Genomic DNA, 13,800 nt, shown 5'->3' on the forward strand with positions numbered 1-13,800 from the left:
GCAGTCTCTTTGCTGAATACTAACGATAGAGGAAATGCAGCATTGGAAGTAGTGGGTTTACAGCAGGTATCGCTTGGGAAACTCCTTCTGCCCTTCAGCCACGTCACACTGCCGGGGAAGCAGCAGGTGCGGAGACCAGTCACACTGCCGCCACTTCCAAATCGTATCCCAGATATTATGAAAAGGCATTGAGTTTGAGATTTTATAACCACTCTCATCAGTTAGCTATTTTGTTTTCCTGGAAAGGAGCTCAATTGAATAAGCACTGGCACTCACACAGAGCCATGCTGTTGCCACTGACCCGAGTCCCAAAACAACGCATACAGGCTGTGAGAAAATGCTACTGTCTCACAACTGTGGAGAAAAAAAAAGAGCAGCAAAGGTACAAACAAGGAAAATCTGACCCGATCCCCAATTAATGGCCTAACCAGTATTTATCTATTGGTGATTAAGTGCTGCTGTTGTTCCTTGGTAGCTATGTTCAATGATGATAGACATCTTGGAAAACAGGTAGATGGACAGAAAGATTGATATCCTCAGCTCCTTCAACCATCCATAATATCCTATGTGCTGCCATCGCTGCTTCAGCCTGACCAATTGCCTCGGTAACGTGTTCCATCTTGTCCAGTCAATATTAGCACTTCAGTGACTCTTTGCAGAGTTACAGCTTTCTGCTAGCACGGGAAGAACCTCATCTTGCCTCATTGTGCGGAAAGACAGTCATATGGAGGAAGAAACGCCATGATCTATTTAAATACTTTCATTTAATTGCTTTCATTGACTTGTTTTTGTCTCTGATGCCTTTTTTTGTACCCGTTATGCAAATACTTGAGAGCAAAAAGAAAAAATTGAAGTATCAGAAAATGAATGAACATTGCAGAGTTTAACAGGAAATCTGGGTTTGGTGCCAAGCCTCCTGTCCAGGCAATTACGGTGTGCCTCGGTTCTGTAGATTTAAAATGGGATTAATGATACCATTAAATCACCTGTTGCAAGACTAAGGATGCTCATGTGATGAGTAGACCTATATAAAAAAGATCCAGAGGCAGAATTGCTGCCATTTCCTCCCGAGCTTAGGAGCTGACTGAGATACTGAAGGATGACACGATGCAGTAGTGCAGGGTCAAACGGAGGGGAAGGCAGGTCCATGTGCAGTATGGGAATAACAGCACTGGAAGAAAACTGTCCCTGGCTTTACTCCCCAAATTCTCTTATTAACTAACAAAGGGAGAACAGCGTAGAATAAAATGTGTCTTATCCCACCCAGCTGCTGCTGGAAGAGTGGGTGTTCCTGGTGAGTGTCAGGGAAAACTGGCAAATACCAGTGAGAGACAGAAATTGTGACATCTCCCTTGGCACCCTGAGGACGTACAGAATGGTGGGAAGTTTCCTGTGTTATCTGGGTGATCACTGAAAGTTCTCCTTGCCATAACGCACAGAGAAATAGAGGATGAATCCTCTTTTGTTAAAGTGAAATGCAGCTCAGCTGAAATGATCTGCAAAAATTTAAGAACAAAAACATCCCTTTCCTTGTAGATTGTTGATCTCCGATGTTTCTGGCTCATCTGTCAACATTGGCCATTCACCATTTCTGTCCTTTTCTCCTTTTTTTTCCTGACAGGTTTTTTCAACCATGTTTCTTTTCCGGATCGGAGATGAAAGGTACAGGTGGAGAGTCGACTGCCTAATTGTCGTAACACAAAACATTGTTCACTTGGTTAAGACGCAGTGAGTCCTGGAGAGCTCTTTGCTTACACAAGAGGATTTCAGCATAGAGGCACATGTAGAAAAGGGAAAAATTCTGCAGGTCAGTGTAATCTCTGTTACTCTAAGAAATACTGAGAGCGTAATGTGACATGGGTTGTTGGGGTTTTTTTTCTTTAATGAAGCAGTGGCTTATGGGAAAAATTAAGGGCTATAAAATCTGCATCCTAATAGAGTCAGAACTGCAACATCAAGTGTCTGAAGCATTTCAATGGGTATTTAAAGTTGTTGCTGAGCAAACTTTTCATTTAAGTGAACAAAATGGGTTTGATCTTCAGGCTTTCCCCTTAAAATTTCCAAACTGAGACAGCAGTCATGTGATGGGGTCAAAATCCCATCGTGTTCTTCAGGACAAATGCCTCTTACTGAGATGCGGGAGTAAAGGCAAGGGTGCTCAGAGCTTACTTGCTTATGAACAACTCTGAATTTTGCTCTATAGAGGGAGTGTATTGCAGAATCTGCACCCCAGCTCAGGTTTTATCATCGTGAGGACAGCGCAGCACGACAGAGGTGGTACAAGAAAACCTGCCTTTAGGAGGAGGATAAAAGTGTTAGTGAACTCATGTAAGTAACAGGTTCGTTTCAGGTTGAAAGTTGTTTTCCTTTTTTCATTCTATTTTTTCAGGTTAAAGTCACTAAATGGAAACTGTGTGTGTTTGGTGGGCAGTCATTCTCTGGAGTTGACTGACAGAGGAACCCATTTATGAAAAAGGAAACAATGGAAGTACAGCATCACGACCAACTCCCTGGAGATGGCAGATGGACAGAACGCTAGTAGTTATGGTTAAGATTTAGGTGTTCTCAATAATAGCTGTCCCAGTGTGGGGAGAATACCCATGAGCGCTCTCGTCAACTGTGATTAGCTCAACAGAGGCCTCTGCTGAGCAAATAGTAACTGTGAGCATCTCACCTTTATGTACCTTTATAAGGACTGCGCAGTACTCCTCTTGCAGGCAATTTTGTGAGGAAAGCAAATTCCAAAGGGAAAGATAAGTGTGAATACACCTGTCCTATTTCTAAGGAAAAATAAATCAAGAGCCGTGTCTTATGAAATAAGACTGTTCACATATAGTTTGCAATTAGAAAGCATTTTATATATTTGCCGTAATTTTGTTTATTAAAGATTCAAAAGTCATTTGAGCAATTGTACCAGAGAGACTGTGATTTGCCATAAGATTTAAAGTATACCTTTGGATCATTTCAAACTGTTTTCCATCTTTGTTTAACTAAATTTGCCACACTGAAATGGAATCAAACCATTGATTTATCAGAAGTGCTTTATTCTTCACTCTAGATCTGTGCAGGTCTAAGCTATAAACCAGGAAAGCAGTAAAAAGTTGCATTTGTAAATAATTTTAGAGAAGTCTGCTATTCTGTGGAGCTTTATGCTGTTTTCTCTGGTGCTATTGAGTGCTTTCTAGAAGCTCATTTGGGAAACGTATTCTTTGATTTTGGTAATCAATTGATCAACATTTGAAGCTTTGCTCAGACACACAGTTATTGTGAAGAGCAGTACTTTCAAATATCCATTTGATTGTGTTTGTGATGCTTGCTTTATTCGACTCGGCTCTAGGCAAATTAAAATGTACTGCTATATAATAAGTATGGGAAGGTTAGCATTCACACTTTAGGGATAAAACATTTTGACAGTTCTATTCTACATTTGCATTTAAAAATTGTAACGCTTTTAATTAGACCCTATGTTTATCGTAGGATCTCTTGTAGGCATTTTACTACTGTGAGATTGTTACCTTTCAGGATTTGTTCTGGACTGCCTGTCTGTAGGGGAAGCACAAAAGCCTCCTGCTTCCACACACGTTTTGTTTTCTGGTCCACAGTATGTCTCATTTTCTTTAATTTCTCATGGGGCTACACCTGTACCACTACCGCTGAGTCATTTGCCTTTGGTTTTGAGATTTTTTAATGTGCAGGGTATAGGAGATACCTATGCATAGTTCTCTCTTACATGCTTGGTATATTTTTCCACTGGTCTCCAAATTCTCAATTTTTGGTGCGCAGTAGAATCCCCAAGGGGACAGAGGCAGACATTGTCTGGAGAGAGACGAGATACTGCCATGATATCTCTTTAGCCGGTGGACAGGTGATGCTTAAACACAGCATATGCACAGACAATGGTCAACATGCTGAGCTCGTGAAAACGATCACTGACACAGGCTGATGTCTGAAGGACCAATTGCTAAAACTGTCTGTATCATTTGCTCCCCTTTTATGCTTCATCTTTCTGTATTAGTAACATTCAGGAGGGATTCAAGTAACCTGATATAACATCTGCAACATTGCTCTCATCAAGAAAACATTCATTGAGATAATAAGGGAAATGTGCGCTGTCTCAAGAGGCTTGTGCGTAAAATAGACCAAGCAATAAAAAAAAAAAATTTAGAAAAAAAAAAAAACAAACCTAACAAACTGGATAGATATTCCAGACTTTTCAGAAGAGCAAAGAGAAGCAAGAAAACATTGCAGATTTTACCAGTAAAGTGTATTTTAGCTGAAATAAGGTCTTCTCTGATAGTTTATCCAGTCCCTAGAGACTTTGTGTAATTATTGTTAGATTTACCTTGGGAAGGATTTGGACTTAGGTGGTACCAGAAATCTTGTGCAGTGAATTCTCCAGGACCTCCTTCCTGCGCTGGGCCCCATTCCTCTGGCCCAGGAAACTCAAACACCCTCAGGCTGCTGTGAGCTGCTCTTTTCCGTAGCTTCCTTCACTTTTGGGAGCTGTTTCTTCTGACTCAGCAGTAAATAGCAGAGAAGGGAAGTACTCTGGGAATTCAGATATATGATGTATACAAAGTCATGCTTTCTGATTGTGAAGGAGACCACAAGTAAATCCTCCGTGTGCACCCAGATTGGATCTTCCATTGAAAAACATCAAAATCTGAATTATACAGAGGCTGTGCAGCACTATGGGTAAGTACATTGGCCTTTCATGTCTTATTATGTTGTTAATTAGTTAATGTTTGTAAAGCACTTTGAAGATGAAAAGCCCTATATAAGTTCTAAGTGTTATTATCTCTAGAGACCTGGGTTCAATTCAAAGGTGCTTAATTACATATGCCATAAATTAGACTTAATGAGTTGTGGAATCATACACTTTATGTGATGCACGCAGGTTTCTCAGCCAGATCTAGGCCTTATGGTCTGCTGCAGTACTGCTTTAGGTGTTCAGAGCTGTGAAGAAAAATTACACAAAAATAGAGCAGATAATTTCTAAAAATAATGGGGTTGCATTTCAGTACTATTTAGGACTTGGTGAAGCAAATTACCAGGAGCTTTGCTCTGCTGTATGGGATTTTCCAGTAACCAGCTTCAAATTGCTGAAGGCAACATTATTGGTTTTTAAATTGTGGTATAGACGTAATTCTAATTCTTACTTCTGTTCCGTATTTAGGCTTAGCAGAAGGGAGCTGAGAGGTATTAGTATGACTGCTGTCCTTCCAGTAATGCCCTGAAATGTCCCGTCAGGGCTGGGGACCTCTTGGTGTTGGGTTATGTTCACAAGCATAAGAGAAGAAGTTCCCATCTCTAGAGATACTATCATATAATTTACAACAAGCCATTACAAGCGGGTAACATGCAAAAAGGGGAAGTAACGGTTATAGGAATATGTGGGTTCATTGGCTTTGCAGAGCTGAGAGTTTCCATGTTATGTAACTTAGATATTTTGTGGCCAGAAAGCTACAGAATTTGTCCCGCTCAAGCCCAGGCAGCAGGGCGCCTGTCTGGCAGCGGGCGCAGGCAGCTTCTCCTGGCTCTTCCTCAACCAGCAGAGTTCAGAGACACAGAAAACCAGCAGGATCATTCACCTGTCCTAAAGTGGCTCCCATGCCTTCCTGCAGCAGAATATCTCCATTTTACCTTGAGCCTTTCACAGGCATATAGAGAGAGGCAGGATTTATCCTGCGAATAAATACGTTAGAAGCGATTGTGTTCATTAGTACAACCTAAGTAGATTGGAAAAACTAATTAATAGCAATTTACTAGTGTCTCTAACAGACTTACTTGAAAGTATTTATCCTGAAGTGAAAGTCATTTGATTTCGTTAATGTTTATTGTAAGCATATGCAGACTATCTTCCAGGGGAAAATGTATTTTTGAGTACTCCAGACAATTGAAACTAGTGAGCACTGTCTGGAGAAAGCATCTGTAACCGCAGCCAAAAGAGGAACAAGATTTCCGACATTCTTTCAAGACATGTGTTTGAAGCATGGGTTCCCATCACTTTCAGAGTGACTTGCAGGCCATTTTCTTTGTATAGATTTAGACAAGTCAGTGTGGTCCTAGATTCATCTTGATAAATGCTTTTGCGATTTCTCCCTTGTGCATTTTCTCCTGTGTTATTTTATTGCTTATTTTGAATAGGAGTATGTCCTCAAGAAACTTTAAATGGGACAGAGTTTTGGGCTGTTTTTATCACTCGCATTTCTGTATTCCTAAGAAATGGATCTAGTCTTACACCCTAATTACTTGGGTGCATCTCCTTCAAAAACAACATCACAGAATCACAGAATGTATAGTTCTGTGAATACTTTTCATATACTCTAATAAATAGGAACTTCACATGAATGCTGATTTGAGCTCCAGGCCGTGGTTAAACGTTTTAATAGTGTAGCAAACTTATCAACAAACCTTTCCTTCCCCACCCTACCCCCTTCCCTTTTTACAATGAACAGATTTTTATCTGACTGGCTTGTGACTTGGGGATTTTTACAAGCGAGTTTGGGAACTTGTCAAATATTTTGAAATTTGAGTCTGAAAACAACAACAAAAAAAATCTTTAAAAATTAGTATTTTAAACACTGTGTATCAACTGGATACAATTTTGACTTGCTGAAGTACATACAGGAGTCTATTCTCTGACCTATCACTACTTAACTAGAAGTTACCAGTCTGATTACTTTTTTTAACACTCCAGGACACCATATGTACTAGCGTAACGCCATTGAGGTACCGAATCAATGGAGTTCATCTCTGAACTGCTGTAGCCTTTTGCCAAAAGGTGATAAGAATATTCATAGTGTTATTATTTCATCTGGGCATTTTAAGTCTGTCTCCTTTCCTCCTCTGTTTCCAAGATGTTAGTGACTGACATACTCTAGCAGTGATATCACTATAGCAGTGAAGAAGCTATCCAAGCAAATGAGAAAGTTGTAAGCTCCAGCAGCTGCACTGAAGCGCCTGTTACTGAGACATCAGGCAGGAGAAACAACTGTACAGCCCTGTGAAAGTGCTTTTTTACAGCCAGGCCTCCAACTCTGACCAAGCGTGCTAGTGGCTGGTAAGGGTGCTCTTTGAGAAAACAATTCCTTGATTACAAGAAGCATAAAATGTGTGTGGAGAAACATCTCAGTGAGTTAATATCCAGTAAAGAACTCTGGTCACTTGTTGGTTGTGTTTGGGTGAACCAGGTAGGACTTCTACAGTAACAGTCACCATGCTTTTGACTTGTGGCTTCCCAAGTCATTTTCCTGTTTTAAGTGCCTAATTTAACAAAGCACAGGTCTGTCTCTCTCCGAAAGCCTTTGACCATGGAAGCACTGCTGGTGAGCTTCCTCTCCGTATCTGCGAGCAAGGGGTTATCACAGGTCAGCTGCAGAACGGAAGGTGTGGCAGTAAATCGGGGGGTAAGCCTAGATTGCATATTGATGTGTCTCGGTTTTTATACCAGAGTGGATGAAGAGCATCCATCCCTTCTGACAGAATATGGTGCAGATACATGTGAATCATTGTAAACCTGTGGGGTTTTTTTCAGCAGACCTGAAAAGTTTACCAATGATTTGCTGCATGACTCTTGAATTTCTTTCTCTCTACAGTCAAGATGTGGTGCATAAAGGAACAAAATCGCACATAAAATGCAAAAATTGATTGGTTGATTTGTTGATTGAATTGTTGGCTGGGGAGGGGTGAGAAGCACAAAGGACCTTCAGGGTTATTAGTATCACTGGTGTGGTAATGTTTAAATTTTAAACACATGTAAAGCTTTTAAAAATCATACTAATTAATTTCTACTGTTCAGTATTACTGTAATACCTATTAACAGTGCTGGGAGGAACAGCTTAATGTGAATGCATTAAGAATTAGGTTCATAGATATTCAATTCCAGAAGTACTATTAGGACACCAAATATTTTAGTCTCTTGCACAGACCTGTTTTCACCTATGTATTCCATCAGCAAGAAGCTCTGTCTTCTATCGTTGAACAAGAGCATGCCTCAGTTTAGCTCTCAGCTCAGTAAAGCATTTCTATTCTGAATGTAACTTAAGCTTAAGTTTAGACATGTCTGTAAGTCCATTGTATCTGGTAACTGGGGTTAATAAGCCTGGAGTTAACAGCAGGCTGAAGTGTTCTTCTGAACCAGGCTTGATTTGGCAACATGTAACAACGTACATGTGCACACCAACACTTCTGTTCTTTTAAAGTTTCCTCAGGAAATAAGCAATTAAATTATTTCATAACTATTCATGAGGAAATCAGCTTTATTATATCTAAGTGTTTACAGTTAAGCCTAAATTTAGTTCTGCACTAGGTGTTGATTGAAATCTCGACTTAAGTAGTAGCACGGTCCATGACCATATGTATCTGGCAAGAGAGGTTGATGAATTGAGGTGGTCAAGTCACATTGTTGCCTGACAAAGGATATCAGAAAGCTTTTAAGCTTAAAAATGAACAACTCCATAAAGCTGGAGTTTGTCATGACAACATTATCACACCATCTAATTGGTGTTATTCGTTTACCCCACTAGAGTAATTATTTGTAAGTGTTATTATTGTAGCATATGTCCAGCACTTAAACAGTGCATATTACTGGGAAAAGCTGGATTATTCATCAGGAGAAACTGAGAAATTGAGTTGAAAATGCCAAATCAGGCAGGCAGATGGAATTATCTCATGTGGCATTCATTCTTAAAAGAATTTATTTTTTCTCTCACTTCCTCATACACGCAAACAAGGAAGCAAGCACACACTATCTCCCAGTTTCACAAGAAGAGAGTAAGAAGTCAGAAATACCATAGCCACTGAAAGTCAGGTTGAATATAGAAACACTTTGGTGGACCCAGTCTTGAAGCATGCATTCAGTTTCCCTGACATCGAGAGGCACTTCTGACCTACGGAGACATGCTCCCGTGAGCCATGAGCTCTGACCCAGTGCCACTGAGAAAGGTAGAAATAGCCCTTCAGCCATCTATGAGCAAAGATTAAATCCACAGAGAATTTCAACTACTGTATGTACCGCTCTGCTAGTAGAAAAAAATAAATTTATATACGGCAAATCTATCACCATTGTTTTTTCAGATACTCCAAGTCCTGCAGAGTTGATTTGGATTAAGAGGAAGGAAAAGGATGGGAGTTTTGTCTAAATGCCAGGTAGATTGTTTTATCTCCTTCCATTGAAATAGTGATAATTAATGAGGAATCTGATCCTAAAATTGTTCTTAAATCACATCTGCGGTATATTTCCATTTATTATTTCCCTTGCATTGATAATGTGATTCAGGCTAATGTGATTTAAGAGTCAGAATTCAAAAATATTCATAACTGCAATTGCTTCATCTAGATTCCTGAGAGGAACCTGAGGTCCTTTGAAACTTTGCTAAGAATTACCCAGGATTATGAAAAAATGCCCTCCTGTTTTTGCATTAATTTGCTTACAGTTGTTTTTGTAGTATCCCTAAAAATGTTGATGTTGCACCCATCTGCATGCACTTAAGCTCAGTCTGCTAAAATGCAATGCTTGTGCTCATGGTGAAAGCTACAACAATTGTTTGCCCTCGCAATACAAAAGGAAATGAAATGAAGGGTTCGTAATGGACTAACTGAAATCAAGACTTCAAAATCTCCGTTAAACTACTTTTTGTTCAGTATCTTTCATTACAAGAAGAGGCGCTTATCACAAATAAAGATATCTGGGAGCAAAACCATAATACTGAATGTTTGCATTATGATGAAGATGAAGCAGCATTATTGTCTTTCCAGTGTCACTAAAGCGAAAGTTTCCATTTACATCAATTTTTTAAAATCAGGGGGGTTAGGTCTTGTTTGACAAAGATCTCAAACAGCTAAGTTAAGCCTATTAGCCTGAATGTGACAGTTAATATGCTGATGTTAAGAATGTGCTTAAAGTCAAGAGCTCTTGGCTAGGCGTTTTGACTCATTAAAGGGGAAATAAATGTCAAAGTGAAGAAGATAAAATTGTAATGCAAAATGTATTAATATAATAAAGCACACTGAAGATATTGCCTCTCTCTGTTATTTGTTAGTAAAGGAGACGGTATCCATTTCTGTAATGGATAAAAAGGTTATTTATAAGAAAATATTCTGCTCCCTGTCTTACACTGAAAGCATTTTATATAAAACAGATAGAAAGTTGCTCATTGTTTTAATACCTAGGATCAGTGTCCACTGAATGGCAATTCATGCAGTCCTATGGTCTGTCATCTTCTGTCCAAGCAACTTGTGGGAAATAATGGAAACAGCTTTTTAAAGGCTGCAGAGAGGTGACAGCCTGGAAAAACCTAATTAAAGTATGTTTAAAAAATTGTGTTTCTTAAGATCTTTCATTAAAAAATGAGCTCAATATAAAATAAAATAAATTAAGAGCATGCTGATGTCACTGCAGCAGTAGTCCAAGTGCAGATTGTATGTGCTTGATTAAGTGATTCAGATATCTTGATTTGGTTTGGCAAATGAAAACTTTGTCTTACTATAAGTCATTTTTACCATGGATTTGCATATACGTATGATATCTGTTATATTAATTATATCTATTTTCACAGGTATAGACAGACATACCCCAGAGTTGTGGCACCCATTAATAGATCCAGCAAGCCCGTGCAGCTGTGTTTTGATCAGCAGAAAGGTTTCCTGGCATCCGAGAACTGAAATCACCTTTTGGGTATGACAAGTGCATCTAAGTATCTAGTGAGTGAAAATCAAGGGTTTCTGTAAGGAAGGAGAAAGAACACCTACCACAAAAAATTAAAAGTAAAATAACCTTTAATAATGGCAACAATGCAAACTCAATTGTATGTATTGCGCTCCATTGGCGTTTAGCCATCCATCATTTGCTAGCTCATAAAGCTGATTTGTGCTCTTCCCTCCCCTCCCTGTTTCCCGGAGCTGTTGGCCTCTTTTCACCACTCCTTTCCCATAGGCACATACGACTGGGACCCAAACACTCCTTTGTCTCTTCCTCTGGAACGCGGCTTTTTATCACATGGGGAAAGGGGGAGTTTTGTGAGCAGCTTTCTTTCTTCTGCATTGCTGAATGCCACTTATAAAGTCTGTCGATAGACACTTGGAAGGTATCTAAAACGCTAGACAAGGAAACAGGTATAATTCAGAGGAAAACTGACCTTGATTGAATAGGGTCAACCACCTCTTTCATTTGAAACTCCTCATTTACAGACTCACACTTCTTTCATTGTAGCTTAGGGTCGACATAAATATATGTGGGATCTGTGTTAGTCTTAAAGATAAGAAGTTCAGCTAGATTTAGTGAATTCCATGACTAATCAAACTCCATGTGAAAGGCACGCAACGATTTCTCCCCTCAAAAAGCTGTAATACCAAAACTGTTGAGAGCACCAAAACTTATTTTCAGAAATCTTGTTTGGGTATTCCCCAGGTATTAGCATCTAGCAGACGAGTTAAAGCTTCAACTTCCTAATTCCCTGGTCTAGTTTTATATGTTAATTAAGCTCCTGAGGATACACAAAAAGTACTGACCTCTAAACTATGTTTAAAAATTTAAGGCTGTTCTTAAAAACATTTAAAGGCTATAAGCCACTAAAGGCTTTTGAACAAAATTCTTGTGGTCATTTCCAGACCCGGTCAGTACAAATAATTCTTGAGCTCTCTGGTGCTGTCTGTTATGGCAGGCCATTTTTGTTGAGTAGGCTAAGAATGGAGATTTACCAAAAATTTTGATGAAGTTTTATCTAGACTGTGTCCCAAGCATTTATTTGCTACATTATGCACCTCTTTTAACCAAATGTTGTTTGTTGTTATGGAAACCCATTCTAACGAGAGCTCCCTGACCCATGAAAGCATTAGCCAACCAACAAAGTTAGCAGCTTTCAAGTAATTCTCAGTACTTCTCGTATTCTTTAAACAGCATCTTTCACATTGTCCAAAACAACAGATGGCACAGGCATGACTTTCTTTCTCATCACTAAGGATGATTTATATCATGCCAGTAGTAAAAAGGGACCTGCAAAAAGTGGAGATGTAGCTAGAAGCATTTTAATATCTTTTTACACTATTGGAGTAGCAGAGAAAAATCTTAAACCTGTGTTCTTATCCTTTCTGTTTCTTTGCTGGGAAGTGCTTCAGCTGGGTCTGATGTGGACTGGGAACCGGGAATTTCCCCTTTCTGGTTCTGAACTGCTGAAGAATGGCTGCACCAACACACTCAGCACAGGCACGCTTCTTCACATTTGTCTTAGGTTAGCACATTCCTTTATTTAACTGTCTCTGATCTGACTATATCTGATCATTCCTTCATCTCATTTTCACTTAACCTTCTGCCCTCTACACAGACTAAGCATCCTATCAGATATCTCCCAAGGGACCCTCTTTCCCCCCTACTCCCCCTTCCTCCACTCTTTCTCCGATTTAGGTGCTTTATGCCACTCCTGGTAATTTACCTGATTACATGGAAGGAGCTGTAGATCTTTTTATAATTGCTGTTTTACTTAAAACATTGATTCTTTAGCTCCTCTCTGTTTTCAGGTCATCACACCTCACTGGAGGCTTCCCTGGTTTAATGAGCAACTCAGAAAGCACAGAGAGGGCCAGAGGATGGGAGCTGTTGTACATTCTTACATTTGAAAGCTGGTCCATAGCATCCACAAGAGGATTCTTGGCACCTGCCTAGTTAAACTGGATGTCCAATGTTATCTCTCCAGGCAAGTAAGATTCTGGCAGTCACTGTAGTCCTATTTCACTTGTTCTCACTCTTTTTGACACAAACACATTAATTCTCCCAAGCTCCTTTGGCAGCCGTAAGAAGTTCTCTTTTTTTTTTTTTTAATATGATTGATAATATTGAATATTTCTTTTCACCTTTTACTGCAATTCCTGGGCTATGTGATAGTTTCTCTATTCGGATGTTAATCTCCAACATGCAGTAGCACATCTTCCAATCACCTACTCATTATGGAGCTCATTTGTAAAATGCTGCCGTTTAATTTACGACTGCCTACAAGGCTCCGCCTAGCACTAGCCCTACAACATATAATGTCATTCTCCCAACACTCCCACTGTCAAAGGTCACATAAAGCAAACCCTTGCTTTATACAGAAACTCCTTCCAGTTTAACACAGAAGGAATGGCAGCCCTTGGGCAAAATTTGACTATACAGTTTCATATGATGCACTGGAAAGAAATACATTCTGGAAAGGGTGCCAATAATGCAGGTTATCTGGTTCAGTGCAGGAAATGACCAAACTTTAAATGCACTGGCGAAAAATGCCATCATTTTCTTCACTTCCAATTTCTCAGGAAAAAAAAAAAGGTTGTCTGAGGAAACACAAATATATAAAAACAAAAAGACCTCCCAGGCTGACTTGAAATATATTCAAACTACACATCCACTCCCTGCTCCCTAGAACCCAGTAAATATTTCTTTGGCCCCACAAAGTATTTTAGCCTGAACCCAGGAAACCTCAGATTGACCTTGGAAATAAGATTCCTCATTATCAAAGTAAATGTCTTAGCCACATTACTGGAGGAGTTGCACTTTTCTGATTGAAACATGTAAAACTTGTCTCTTTTGGCAAACGGGGTAGATTATACTGTGGGGAACTGGTTGTTTTCCCAATTAACTGACCATAGGCACTTTCAAACTCTTTTTCTCAACTTTTATACCCTAGTACAATGCTGGTGGCAAGGTTAAATTATCCATTTTAGGCCATTAGGGGCAGGGTTAAGTCCATGTAAAGCAATAGAGCCTATCTCAATGGAGACACACTGACCTACCTTGCTGAGCATCTGGCGCGTGTCTCTACAGAGATT

The 13,800-nt window shown here is 39.5% G+C and overlaps 1 long non-coding RNA gene across 1 annotated transcript; it reads left to right on the forward strand.

Annotated features, from left to right (window-relative positions):
* The first annotated feature begins 1,144 nt into the window (after window positions 1-1,144).
* Window positions 1,145-12,209, forward strand: LOC128908791 (uncharacterized). Its single transcript, XR_008466098.1, has 5 exons — window positions 1,145-1,807; window positions 2,390-4,695; window positions 9,079-9,150; window positions 10,560-10,678; window positions 12,110-12,209. It is a non-coding gene; the product is annotated as an uncharacterized LOC128908791 (long non-coding RNA).
* Window positions 12,210-13,800: the final 1,591 nt, after the last annotated feature.

This window comes from Rissa tridactyla, chromosome 4 (assembly GCF_028500815.1).
Source record: "Rissa tridactyla isolate bRisTri1 chromosome 4, bRisTri1.patW.cur.20221130, whole genome shotgun sequence".
Classification (NCBI taxonomy): Eukaryota; Metazoa; Chordata; class Aves; order Charadriiformes; family Laridae; genus Rissa; species Rissa tridactyla.